The following is a 14830-nucleotide window of genomic DNA, read 5'->3' as shown; positions in this document are numbered from 1 at the left end:
ATGAATGGAAACGATGATCACCCCCGCAGCGCCAACAAGGTGTTAATGGCCTTGCATTCACCACTCTTGATGGCGGACTCTGAAACATCTGCAGGCATGCAGCTGCAGGCATGTAAGTCCTGCCCTGTACATTACAATTCGAAAACAGCATTACTTTGTTCGCAGTACTTGCAGCAGCACTCGTGTGCTGAGAGATTTGTTTGGTATTGTCACTGGTGGCGATGAACGCCTGGGCTATTGCTATGGCTTTACTCACGGTTGGGGTCTCTACAGTCACAAGTTTGCAAAGTATTACTTAATGGCCAATGCCAAGTACAAAGAAGTCCCTGAGCATGTGCTCCAAGTGTCCTTCAAATTCGCAATGTCCTGCAAGACGTCTTAGCTCAGTGACGTAGCTCACCACTTCCTGGCCTTCAGACCTCTTGTACGTGTAGAACCGAGGTTTAGATGCTCCTGGACCAGTGTGCACAAATCATCGTATGACTTCTCTGTTGGGTTCGCTGGAACGAGCAGATTTTTCATGAGGCCATACGTTGGTGCCCCGCAAACGATGAGGAGGATCGCCCTTCGTTTGGCAGTGGTCGCTTCTCCTTCCAGCTCGTTGGCCACGAAGTATTGGTTGAGTCGCTCTATGAAGGTTTCCCAATCATCTCCCTCCTAAAATTTCACCAGGATACCCATGGTTCTCTGCATTGTTGCATTGGGGTTTGTCATCTGTATCTCGTCGCCAGTTGTTATGTCTTGAATAAAGAATCAGACCAGATACTGCAAGCTCAAAGTAAGGTGTGACCGTAGTCCTTTATTACAGGTCTCAGAGTGCCTCTCCAGTCTGTGAGGCCTCCTTATGTACAGGTGCTCTCAAGTGATTGTGGGATCACTTGGGACTCCAGGGGAAGAGCCCTCTGGTGGTTAAACATGGTATTTACAGGTTTACATGTCCTCTTTCATTCATAGGCAGTCCCTCGAAATCGAGGAAGACTTGCTTCCACTCCCAAAGTGAGTTCTCTAATAGCTGAACAGTCCGATACGAGAGCCACAGACACTGTTACAGGTGGGACAGATATTCATCGAGGGAAAGGGTCGGTGGGGCTGGTTTGCCGCTCGCTCCTTCCGCTGCATGCGCTTGGCCTCTTCATGCTCTTTGCGTTGGGACTCGAAGAGCTCGACACCACCCCGGATATACTTTCTCCACCTCGGGCGGTCTTCGGCCAGGGTACTCCCAGGTGTCAGTGGTGATGTTGCACTTTATCAGGGAGGCTTTGAGGGTGTCCTCATAATGTTTCTGCTGTCCTCCTTTGGCTCGTTTACCATGAAGGAGCTCCGCATGAAGCATTTGCTTAGGGAGTCTCGTATGTGGCATGCGAACTATGGGGCCTGCCCAGCGAAGCTGATCAAGTGTGGTCAGTGCTTCAAAACTGGGGATGTTAGCCTGGTCGAGGACACTGATGTTGGTGCGCCTGTCCTCCCAGGAGATTTGCAGGATCTTACGGAGACATCGTTGGTGATATATCTCCAGCGACTTGAGGTGCCTTCTATGCATCGTCCATGCCTCAGATCCATACAGGAGGGCGGGTATTACTACAGCCCTGTAGACCATGAGCTTAGGGCCTGGTCTTCAAACATTCTTTTCCTCAGATGGCCGAAGGCTGCACTGGTGCACTGGAGGCGATGTTGAATCTCCGCATCAATGTCTGCCTTTGTTGATAAGAGGCTCCCGAGATATGGGAAATGGTCCACGTTGTCCAGGGCTGCGCCGTGGATCTTGATGATTGCAGGGCAGTGCTGAGCGGCGGTGACATGCTGGTGGAGGACCTTTATCTTACGGATGTTAAGCATAAGGCCCATGCTTTCATATGCCTTAGTGAATACATTGACTATATCCTGGAGTCATATATAACACTCTTCTCCCTCATATGCTTATCTAGCTTCCCTTTAAATACAATTCGCCTCCACTACTCCCTGTAGTAGCGCATTCCACATTCTCACCACTGTCTGAGTAAAGAAGTTCCTTCTGAATTCCCTATTTGATTTCTAGGTGACTATCTTATATTGATGAACTCTAGTTTTGCTCTTCTCCATAAGTGGAAACACTCTACCTACCCTATCAAAATCTTTCATAAATTTAAAGAGGTCACCCCTCAAGTCTTTTTACATGCTTTTGCAATAGGTATAATCTAGCAGTTCTGGTGTCATCATTGAAAATCATTTTTGCACCCTCTCCAGTGCATCTATATCCCTTTTTATAATATAGCAACCAGCACTGCATACAATATTCCAAGTGTGGTGTAACCATGCTCGATCCAAGTTTCGATACAAGGGGGCAGAAATTGGTCTGGTTTGTGCCTCCCATTAGCATCTGCCGGGGACGGTAACAGGGCACTAAAGGGTTACCGACCAGGTGCGGCGAATTCACCGACACTCACGAACTTCCCTGGTGGTTTTGCTAACACTTACCACCACGCTCTCTTGCGCCCCGTAGATCATGATGTCATCGGTGCATAGAGTCCTATTATCGCCCCGGTTGTAATATTCGCTCCCGCCCCCTGCAACATCGCCGGGCATTAACAACGGCAGCCACAGGAGGCGTTGTCACCTCGGCTGGCCATTTGGGAACGCTAATTAAAGGCAGTGGTGGTCAGCTCAGGCAAAATTGATTTATCTCCCCATTCTGGTGCCTCCTGATTGCTTGGGGCTGCTATGCACGCAGCGCAGATGCCGTGGCCCAACAGAGACAGCATGAAGATTCATTTAACCTATCATTGGCCCTTCCCTTTAAGCGAGGGAAGGAGGCTGTAAGAACGGCAGTGCTGCACCAAACATTGCTCAGCACTCTGCTGCTACCGCCCCTCTCACACACTTTAGTGCTCTAAGGAAAGTGGTAGCGCTTGTTTTAGCGCTCCAATTCCCTTTTGGAGCACGAAAGCAAAAGTTCTCGGCTGCAGCAAATCTTTTTTGCCCATCGATACTATTGCACTCCCTAAAAAGTTATCGCAACTAACGGGGCTCTGCACAATTTCTAGCTCCTAGCTTAATGGTGTAAGCTGAATTTAAGACCATGGTCAAGATGATTTCTTCAGAGAAAGAATATCGTGAAGTCAAATTTGTGTGGAGTAAAGGAGGAGGAAAGAACTCTGGAATCATTTAAGAAACAGCTGGGCATTTTGATAGTTAAGCTGCAGTCATTTTATGGATGGGTGAAAGAAAGAAATAATTTGCATTTATATCCTCGGGACATTGTAAAGTGCTTTACAAACAATTAAATACATTGTTGTAATGTAGGTAAAGCAGCTGCCAATTTACACACAGGAAGGTTTCACAAAGTGAAATGAGGTAATGACCAGATAAAGGAGGCAAAATTGTCCTTTTTTATAGCCCCATTAGTACCTCCAGGGGGCGTCAATGGGGCACAACGAGGTTATCACCCAAAGGAAGGGGTCGCTAGTACCTCTGGGGAAATTGCCCTGTAATTTACGCCCCGGGCTGGTGCACACATGCGATGACATCATTGCCGTGCACGCCGACCCCTCACCGCCCCGCATTCACGTCTTTGCGGCCCACGGCGGAAATTGCCCTGTGGGTGGTGAGGATGGCGCTGGCTGATGTCACCGCCAGCTTCATGGCTCGCAAAGCTGGCAGACATCCGTCACCAGGGCGCCCCCTTAAAGGGGAGGCCTTTAACGCCATGGGCTGCCATATTTTTCTGTCGGCTGACTCTTCTGTTGGCCCGACAATGGCGGCCCTCACCTCGACCGGGCCGTCATCCTTTAGCCCGGCACTCGGTTATGGGTGCCGGGCTGTTGGCCCAGTTGAGGGCATCCCAGGTGGCCGTCAGAGGGACTGCAGAGCTTGCAGTGGCCCTTCCCTTTAATTGAAGAGGAGGAGCATTCTGCCGTGTCAGTGCTACACAGAGCATCTGCACCGCTGAATGCAGCGCCCCTGGGAGCACCCTTCCATGGACACAGACCGCCTCCAATAGTGCTCCGCCTACATTGAGGGAGGGAAGGGCTGAATTCTGCACCGGGGGTGGAACTTCCGGGCAGGGTGATAAACGTCCCGGCCCCGGAAGGTTACCACCTACAAACGGGGCGCAGGGCAATTTCGCCCCTAATCTGTTTTAGTGATGTTGGTTGAGGATAATAGTTGTCCAGGACACAGGAAGAATAATGCCATGGGCTCTTTTACCACCTGAGAGGGCAGATGGGGCCTCAGTTTAACGTCTCATCCAAAAGACCACATCTCTGCCAGTACTACACTTCCTCAGTTTTGCATGGAAGTGTGAGCCTGGAGTGGGGCTTGAAATCACGGCCTCCTAATTCAGACATGAGAATTCCACCACTGTGCCATGGTCGACACCTGAATCTGGATGGGCTAAAGGCCTGCTTCATCAATTCCTATCATAAACTTGTGAAAGGGCTGTAATAATCTCCAGAGTAAAAAAGTTGATTGACATTGCCACTTTGCTCAGATACTGTCCATAAAATCCTTCACCAGGAAACATAGAAACATAGAAACATAGAAAATAAGTGCAAGAGTCGGCCAAGAGGCCCTTCGAGCCTGCACCACCATTCAATAAGATCATGGCTGATCATTCACCTCAGTAACCCTTTCCTGCTTTTTCTCCATACCCCTTGATACCTTTAGCTGTAAGGGCCATATCTAACTCCCTCTTGAATATATCCAATGAACTGACATCAACAACTCTCTGTGGTAGAGAATTCCACAGATTCACAATTCTCTGAGTGAAGAAGTTTCTTCTCATCTCAGTCCTAAATGGCTTACCCCTTATCCTTAGACTATGTCCCCTGGTTCTGGACTTCCCCAACATTGGGAACATTCTTCCTGCATCTAACCTGTCCAGTCCCGTCAGAGTTTTATATGTTTCTATGAGATCCCCTCTCATCCTTCTAAATTCCAGTGAATACAGGCCCAGTCAATCCAGTCTCTGCTCATATGTCAGTCCTGCCATCCCGGGAATCAGTCTGGTGAACCTTCGCTGCACTCCCTCAATAGCAAAAATGTCCTTCCTCAGATTAGGAGACCAAAACTAAACACAATATTCCAGGTGAGGCCTCACTGAGGCCCTGTACAATTGCAGTAAGACCTCCCTGCTCCTATACTCAAATCCCCTAGCTTTCTATCTTTTGCTTCTGCCCCCATTGCCTTCTTCACCGCTTGTTGAACCTGCATGCCAACTTTTAATGACTGATGTACCATGACACCCAGATCTCGCTGCTCCTCCCCTTTCTGCCGCCATTCAGATAATATTCTGTCTTCATGTTTTTGCCACCAAAGTGGATAACCTCACATTTATCCACATTATACTGCATCTGCCATGCATTTGCCCACTCACCTAACCTGTCCAAGTCACCCTGCAGCCTCTTAGCGTTCTCCCCAGCTTAGTGTCATCTGCAAACTTGGAGATATTACACTCAATTCCCTCATGCAAATCATTAATGTATATTGTAAATAGCTGGGGTCCCAGCACTGAGCCCTGCGGTACCCCACATCATATCGGTTAACTGCTATCTGCGCAGTTAATTTGTCCACCTTATTCTGAATACTCCTCGCATTGAAGCACAGAGCCTTCAGGCTTGTCTTTTTAACACACTTTGCCCCTTTAGAATTTTGTTCTAATGTGCCTTGGATTTCTCTGCCCTCCACTTTTACTTTTCTTCTTTCTATCTTTTGCTTCTGGCCCCCATTCTACTTCCCTCTGTCTCCCTGCATGGGTTCCCATCACCCTGCCATATTAGTTTAACCCCTCCCCGACAGCACTAGCAAACAATCACCCTAGGACATTGCTTCCGATCCTGCCCAGGTGCAGACCGTCCGGTTTGTACTGGCCCCACCTCCCCCAGAACCGGTTCCAATATTCCAGGAATTTGAATCCCTCCCTTCTGCACCACTCCTCAAGCCACGTATTCATCTGAGCTATCCTGCGATTCCTACTCTGACTAGCACGTGGCACTTCGAGAAAGCAGTAAATTGTGGGGAAAAAGAACAAAGAATCCCAATGTAATATTAATTCATGTATTTTAAGCTCATCAAGATGAAGAACATTAGTAATTAGAAAATGGATCACCTTCCATTTCAAGCAGCCCTACAATTAGAAACATGATGTTTCCCATTCTAATTTTTCATGTGGAGCTAGAAAGTACTTTGAACAGAAAAGAACTCCCATACGCTTACCTTCGTTTTTGATCATTTTCAATTATGCCTTATTCGGTAGTTACATCAAGCAGCTAAAATAATTTGGTGTTATTTATGGATGTTACAGAGAATATGGCAGAGATCCTGGAATGTAAGTTATTGTTTTAGTAAGAAAATGAAAACAAGTATTAATAACAATCAAACGTAGATTGTGTTTGCCAACATAAATAGGCCTATGCGCATTAACAGTAAAATTAAATGGATTTATAACACTTTAGAATTAATGACAGGTTGCCTTCCTATATCAATTACACATTAACACTGAAAATTTCACCGTAATATTCTCTGTTGGATATTGGGGGGCATCAACATTTTGATTGGTGAGCCCATTTGAGCAATATATTTATCTCATGGCACTATATGGTGGGTGTAAGTCTCACATTCTGACAAAGAAACCAACAAAGAATCCAGGTCCATACTTAGAAAGGTCTGATTCCTCAAGCTACTTTGGGGCTGTCCCACTGCCAGCACTTCCATACCTCGACAAAGCTCCTGGTTAGACTGTAATGTTGATCATGCACTGATTTATTGCAAATGCTTCTAACAACAAGGTGACTTTGAGTTTGCTGATTATTTAAACCCATTTGTGCATTGATTTATGTTTCACTTTTTAATTTTGTGCTCAGCAACATGAGGAAACATTTTGCTGGTGTCAGCATTCAGACGAGGCCAGGCGTAGCAGGGTTAAACACAAAGTAAAGCTCCCTCTACTCCAGCCTCACAAGAGGATCAGTCTGATATTTCTCCAATTCCCAGCTGTGACCACTTTGGTGTTAAATTAGATGTAGTTTTGTAGTCTGCAACCACTATATTGAGATTTCAAACACGCAACTGAGACTTGTACACCATTGGTCTAGATTGGATTTGAACCTTGGTTCCAAATATCTAAGCACAGTGAGTAACCTTTTGCACTATTCTTTAAGATAAGTGTAGATGATAGAGTATGCCCATGTGTTGTCAACGTACTCTTGGAACTTTTACTATTCAGTTTGAACCTCATTTTGATGTCTTCTTAGAAGCTCTTGGGGCTAGATTTTCCACTTTTTTTGCATGCTTAACGCCCACTTAACATCCATTTTACTGCTGAAATGACATATAACGCCCATAAATTGCTCATTTAGCCACAAAATGGAAACTGACGGGCATTTTTCGGAAACTTATCGCTGAGCATTACTTTCCCCATGTGCTTAACGCTGGGAAAAAAATAATACCACCCGCCCACTTTGTTTAGGCGGAATCATCAGAATGGGCGAAATCAACGCCAATTATATCATCCAGCGTTACTTTCCACATGGAATTAACGCCGAGATTCAATAATACCGCACGCCCATTTTTTTTGGTCATAAAGAGCACATTTGGCAAAACTAACACCCAGGAGATCGCCCACCGTCACTTTCACCACCTCGCACACATATCGCCCTCAATATCGCTCGCCCAAAAAAACATCTGGAAAAAGTGGAACTGTTCTGAAATAATCACAGTGTTATGGACGCCATGTTCTAGATCACATGTCGCATTCTTTAAAAGGTTGCTGTGCTTCAACCTCGGGAGAGTTCGGATGTACTCTGGAGATCATTCGAGTTGATGTGAACATCTGTACAAACATCTTGACCATACTGTGACCGATTGGAATTGAATAAGTGTCTTCGTCGGGACGTTCATTGATTGTGACCAATCGGTGGAAAACAGAGAGCTATTGCAATGGGGCCTGTCCATTCTCACCCTCTCTTGATGACCAGTTTGCATGCTGCAGACTCGAGATGGCTGAAGGTATGCTCCACAACATTATGTGCCCAATGTAAGACGTTCTAGATTAATGAGGAGGACCAGATGTTATACCCACCGCAAGTACAGGGACGAGCAGTCTTACCTCAACTTGCCTGACACCATTTGCCTTCGGAGACTGCGCTTCCACAAAGAGGTTATCACTGAGTTATGCCAGCTGATAAATGGAGATCTGCAGCCTGCCAGCACCATCAGTACTGCATTGTCCGTCGATGTCAAAGTCACCGTGGCACTGTCGTTCAATGCGTCGGGTTCTTTTCAGGCCTCAGCTGGCAACGTTTGCAGTCTGTCACAGCATGCCACACATTGCTGCATTAGACAGGTCACTGAAGCCTTGTACGCATGCAGGAGGGACTTGATCAGCTTCCCTATGACCAGGGAAGCACAGAGTGAGAGGGCTCCAGGATTCTCCAGAATTGCAAACTTCCCCAAGGTGCAGGGAGCAATAGACTGTATGCACATCGCGATGCAGGCACTTTTTCAGGATGCTGAGGTTTTCAAGAACCACAAGGGATTCTATTCCCTGAATGTCCAACTCGTTGTCGACCACCAGCAAATTATAATGGCAGTGAATGCTAAATTTCCGGGCAGCATCCATGATGCTCACATCCTGCGTGAGAGCATGCATCTGACTTGTTTAACAATCAGCCCAAGGTCAATGCTGGCTGCTTGGTGACAAGGGATATGGTCTCGCCACCTTGCTGATAACCCACCAAAGCCAAGAGGCAATACAACAAGAGCCACAGATCCACTCGCAATATCGTGGAGAAAACTATTGGAGTGCTTAAGTGGCGCTTTAGATTTTTTTTTTTAAATCCAATTTCGTTCCAGATCAACTCTAACGCCAAAGATCACTTTGCGCCAATGTGTTTGATCTTAGGCCAAAAGGCCGAGAGGCGAAGTTGCACCGTTCCTGGAAATATTGCAATACCAGGTCGGTGCATGGAGTGGACGGGGCATGCCCCTAATCCAGCTCCCTGTCCAAAAATCAATTCAATATCATGTCCAATACCATAGGGGATATTAAACTGTTAAGAACAGATACTACACTTGATCTTAGCCAAAAGGCCGAGAAGTGGCGCTTTAGATGCCTGGACCACTCATGAGGTGAGCTCCAATACCACCCAGAGCAGGTAGCTCAATTCATGGTGTTGTGCTTCATGCTGCACAACTTGGCTATCAGGACTAGACAAGAATTGCCTGATGAGTCTGCCAGTCCATCTCAGCAGAGAAAGGAACAGGAGGACGAGGAGGCGGACGCTGACATCGGCCCAGACAATCAGGCTGATGCTGAAGCCATGCCCCCGCCCTCCTGTTGACCGCATAAAAGGGCCCATGGTGGCATGATAGCTGCAAGAGCCTTACATCAGGAGCTCATCAATGAGCACTTTGCCTGAAAGAACGTTGGTGTTATTTACAAGCCTGACACACTGCTGGGTGTGCAGGTCATACAACAATGGTGGGCATCACCTTGGTGACAGTTAAAGTTTAAGTTGATTGAAGTTAAGTGTAATTATATCCTTTAATGTTAAGGAATCACCAGTGTATAACGGTGCAGCTATCGGAGCCAATGCGCAACAAGGTTTTGTTAAATAAAAAACATTTAAACTGAAAAGTTGTCTGAAATCATCAGTATTTCTGTAAAAACCAACCCTCCCCCACCCCCGATTCTCCTTCCCATCTCTACCCCTTCCCCTTTCACTCCTGACTCCAAGCTGCTTGGCCGAGGAGCTCCCCAGGTGATGCCTCATTGGGGCGGGGTGGGGGGGGGAGGGTGGTGCGGGGGAATGACAGCTTAACTGCTGCTTGGACAGATACGGGAAAGGACAGTCCCGAGGTGGGAACGTGCTCCGAGCCAGAAGCAAGATGTTGCTCCTGGCTCTCATGTGTGGTTGGCAATTGGGGTGCGGCACCTTGGGATGCAGTGCCACGCTCTGGGACCACTCGGAGCCCTCTGCCACCAGTGTTCCTGGCTACTAGCTCCAGGGCCTCCACCATCCCTTCCATTTTGTTGGACAAAACCTCTGTGTCAACTATGTTCTTGGTGCTTAGTTGGCTTTTTGCTGCTGGTGAATCTCCTTCATGGCTCCCACAACAGCCAAACAAGCACACACCACACCCACACACACCTTCAGTCCCTCTCAGCTCCTTCTCTGTCTCCTCTTCTATGCATGTCATGATGATCCTTGACCTCCTGAATTGCGGGAATCGAGCGTTGCCATGCTGTTGCTAAGGATGGCGACACTTTACGGCAGAAGGTCATCAAGATTTAACGCTACCACCCATTTCATATCGCTCGCAGTAACGCCCAATTTCAAAAATGAAGACTAGGTGCTTTGAGAATGGGTGAGAAGCCGGCAATCTGAAAACCCATTTTTACCGCCCACGCCGGAAATAATGCCCATTTTTGGGCGATATGCTTAAAAGTGTAAAATCTAGTCCTTGGCGTGGCTTGCATGGCTAGTTTCTCAAATAAACTGATTCCCTTGACTTTCATAGCTCCAATGTTGGCTGTCGGTAAGTATGTGGAACAGGCCCTTGTCCAGTTTTTTATCTGTGGGACCTATTTTCCCAGAATTCTGTGACTCCCCCTTCAGGTTTTCCTAGAATGCAGTGATGAGGTCCAAAGATCCCTTTATTCTACAACTCTATGCCCCTTTCGTTTGGTGCTGTCTATAATTGTCACATCTTTTCAGCAGCCTCTGCTGCCCTCACAATGGGCTCAAATTTGGCTCACCCCTTTTTTCGGTGCACTTTGTGGGCTGAAAATGGCGGCAAAAAAAATCTCCCCTGATTCTGGCCACTGTGTTGCCTCTCCTGGGGCTTGGCGTGGCATGGCCAGTAGATTGCGGGGTGGAGTTAGGGCCCTGCACCAGAAACAGTGCCGGTAGCTCTGCACATGCGCGTTGGAGTGCGCGCGCATGCACAGTAGCTCCTGGCCCCAGCCTCTGTGTGCATGCTGCAGTTTGGGACCCGATGTATACCGGCCCTATCCCGGGCCGAGTGGCCTGCCGCACAGGCCGGCCCGCTGCCTTACCGGGCTAGAAGGCTAAAACAAGCAGGTTGGTGCGGGGCCCAAGCCGGGGCGGCGGGGATGGCGGAGGGGGGGGAAATTTTGATCCCGGGGTGGGGGGAGTTTTGATCCGGGGTTGGAGGAGTTTTGATCCGGGGGGGAAGAGTTTTGCTCCTGGGTCGGGGTTGGAAGAGTTTTGATCCTGGGGGGGAATTCTGATCCCTGGGTTGGGGGTGGGGGCGGGTGATAACTGTGTAGCCAGTAATTTTAATGAGCTTACTCAAGACTTTCCTTAACCCTGTTGATGAAAATACTTTCCTAACCATGTTAATAGAAAATACTTTCAAATACATCATAATCAATTCTTGGACATTACATTTGGTGGAATAACTTTGCTTGAATTTTCAAAATATTTAAAAGCATAAAACAAAGTACATTTCCTGGCTATATGGTATAAAATATTTCTATGATGGTGGGTGAGCTTAGGCGGCTGGGAGAGCATAAGAACGTAAGAATTACAAGCAGGAGGTATTTCTAATTTTTATTTGGATATTTTGAAAAAATTATGTAAATATGTTTTGTCTCTACTTCTTTTATTTTAGTCGTTTAAGGTTCCATGAATTCTTCTGTTGTATATAAATTAACTTTGGAAGTTTGTCATATGATGTCCTGTATAGCTGTTTGATCCTATTCACATTCTTTAGTCAAGTCATTAAGTTCTGCTGGCCTCCGATGTACCTACCTACACTGATTTCTTAACTCTCCACAAAGGTTTTCTGTGTGGTCACAATTGGCCACATGCACTGGCCTAAGTTAGTTTGGAGTAACTATTAGCTGTCCAAAGTGGCCTAAATGGCCAAAATGGGCGTAGGTGGCTAGTAATGCCCCCTTTTGAAAAAACTAAACTAAACTAAAAAAATCCTAACTAACTCACTTACCCTGGCGCAAATTAAATGTGCAAAATGGGGATTTTTAAGATACTCCAGAAAAATCAAGTTGGTCCGAAAAAAACGGAGCAACTCCTGGGCAGTTTTCAGCCCATAATGTGCCTATGGATGTGTATATTCAGGTGTGTGCAGTGTATAGATATACATGTGTATTTCATCACTGTTATGTATGTCCTTAAATTACAGCCCAGATTTTAGATTGAAAAACTTGACCAGTTTTATGCATGTTTATGTTTCTATGTATATTTCACTTCATATTTACTGCACATTTCATTTAAAACATGACTGGCTAAATAATTCTGCATTAGTTACGAGTCTTTCAGTTGAGGCATTAATCCAAGGTATTCATTTTCTGAGGATTCAGCAGGACAGCACAATTCCCACTGCATTGTTCAAAAATGAATGAGGTTTTTCTCAAGTTCTGGCCAACATTCTTCCCTCATCCAATCCAACCAAAAACAGATTAACAGATAGACAGAGAGGAAAAGGAGGCGGGGTAGCGTTGCTGGTTAAAGAGGAAATTAATGCAATAGTAAGGAAGGACATTGGCTTGGATGATGTGGAACCGGTATGGATGGAGCTGCGGAATACCAAAGGGCAGAAAACGCTAGTGGGAGTTGTGTACAGGCCACCAAACAGTAGTAGTGAGATTGAGGACAGCATAAAACAAGAAATAAGGGATGTGTGCAATAAAGGTGCAGCAGTTATCATGGGCGACTTTAATTTACATGTAGATTGGGCTAACCTAACTGGTAGCAATGCAGTAGAGGAGGATTTCCTGGAGCGTATTAGGGATGGTTTTCTTGACCAATATGTCGAGGAACCAACTAGAGAGCTGGCCATCCTAGACTGGGTGATGTGTAATGAGAAGGGACTAATTAGCAATCTTGTTGTGCGAGGCTCCTTGGGGAAGAGTGACCATAATATGGTAGAATTCTTTATTAAGATGGAGAGTGACACAGTTAATTCAGAAACTATGGTTCTAAACTTAAGGAAAGCTAACTTCGACGTCATGAGGTGTGAATTGGCTAGAATAGACTGGCAAATGATACTTAAAGGGTTGACGGTGGATAGGCAATGGCAAACATTTATAGATCACATGGATAGACTTCAACAATTGTACATCTCTGTCATGAGTAAAAATAAAACAGGGAAGGTGGCTCAACCGTGGTAGACAAGGGAAATTAAGGATAGTGTTCGATCCAAGGAAAGGCATATAAATTGGGCAGAAAAAGCAGCAAACCTGAGGATTGGGAAAATTTAGAATTCAGCAGAGGAGGACAAAGGGTTTAATTAGGAGGGCAAAAATAGAGTACGAGAGGAAGCTTGCCGGGAACATAAAAACTGACTGCAAAAGCTTCTATAGATATGTGAAGAGAAAAAGATTAGTGAAGACAAACGTAGGTCCCTTTCAGTCGGATTCAGGTGAATTAATAATGGGGAATAAAGAAATGGCAGACCAATTGAACAAATACTTTGGTTCTGTCCTCACAAAGAAAGACACAAATGACCTTCCGGATGTACTAGGGGACTGAGGGTCTAGTGAGAAGGAGGAACGAAGGATATCGTTATTAGGCGGGAAATTGTGTTGGGGAAATTGATGGGATTGAAGGCCAACACATCCCCGGGGCCGGATTGTCTGCATCCCAGGGTACTTAAGGAGGTGGCCCTAGAAATAGTGGATGCATTGGTGATCATTTTCCAACAGTCTATCGACTCTGAATCAGTTTCTATGGACTGGAGGGTAGCTAATGTAACAGCACTTTTTAAAAAAGGGAGAGAGAAAACAGGAAATTATAGACCAATTAGCCTGACATCAGTAGTGGGGAAAATGTTGGAATCAATTATTAAGGATGAAATAGCAGCGTATTTGCAAAGCAGTGACAGGATCGGTCCAAGTCAGCATGGATTTGTGAAAGGGTAATCATGCTTGACCAATCTTCTGGAATTTTCTGAGGATGTAACTAGTAGAGTGGACAAGGGACAACCAGTGGATATGGTGTATTTGGACTTTCAAAAGGCCTTTGACAAGGTCCCACATAAGCGATTGGTGTGCAAAATCAAAGCACATGGTATTGGGGGTAATGTACTGGCGTGGATAGAGAATTAGTTGGCAGACAGGAAGCAGAGAGTCGGGATAAACGGGTCCTTTTCGGAATGGGAGGCAGTAGCTAGTGGAGTGCCGCAGGGCTCAGTGCTGGGACCCCAGCTCTTTACAATATATATTAATGATTTGGATGCAGGAATTCAATGTAATATCTCCAAATTTGCAGATGACACTAAACTGGGTGGCAGTGTGAGCTGTGAGGAGGAAGCTAAGAGGCTGCAGGGTGATTTGGACAGGTTAGGTGAGTGGGCAAATGCATGGCAGATGCAGGATAATGTGGATAAATGTGAGGTTATCCACTTTGGGGGCAAAAACACAAAGGCAGTATATTATCTGAATGGTGGCAGATTAGGAGAAGGAGAGGTGCAACGAGACCTGGGTGTCATGGTTCATCAGTCATTGAAAGTTGAGATGCAGGTACAGCAGGCGCTGAAGAAGGCAAATGGCATGTTGGCCTTCATAGCTAGGGGATTTGAGTATAGGAGCAGGGAGGTCTTACTGCAGTTGTACAGGGCCTTGGTGAGGCCTCAGCTGGAATATTATGTTCAATTTTGGTCTCCTAATCTGAGGAAGGACGTTCTTACTATTGACATCCTTAACAACTATCTGTGGCAGAGAACTCCACAGGTCCACCACTCCCTGGGTGAAGAAGTCTCTTCTCATCTAAACCTGTGGAATTCCCTGCCGCAGAGATTCGTTGATGCCAGTTCATTGGATATATTCAAGAGGCAGTTAGATATGGCCCTTACAGCTAAAAGGATTAAGGGG

The 14830-nt window shown here is 46.2% G+C and overlaps 1 long non-coding RNA gene and 1 other non-coding gene across 2 annotated transcripts in view; both read right to left on the bottom strand.

The window, feature by feature from the left end:
- The window catches only part of LOC139260269 (uncharacterized), a 78408-nt gene that overhangs the window by 54223 nt on the left and 9355 nt on the right, over positions 1-14830 (bottom strand). The gene's annotated exons all lie outside the window — the stretch shown is intronic.
- LOC139278697 (U2 spliceosomal RNA) lies at positions 8893-9075 on the bottom strand. The gene has a single exon (XR_011596337.1). It is a non-coding gene; the product is annotated as a U2 spliceosomal RNA (small nuclear RNA).

The sequence above is a fragment of the Pristiophorus japonicus genome, chromosome 1 (assembly GCF_044704955.1).
Source record: "Pristiophorus japonicus isolate sPriJap1 chromosome 1, sPriJap1.hap1, whole genome shotgun sequence".
Taxonomy (NCBI): Eukaryota; Metazoa; Chordata; class Chondrichthyes; family Pristiophoridae; genus Pristiophorus; species Pristiophorus japonicus.
The sequence above is the reverse complement of the archived record's forward strand: the minus strand, read 5'-3'. Positions and strand labels throughout refer to the sequence as shown.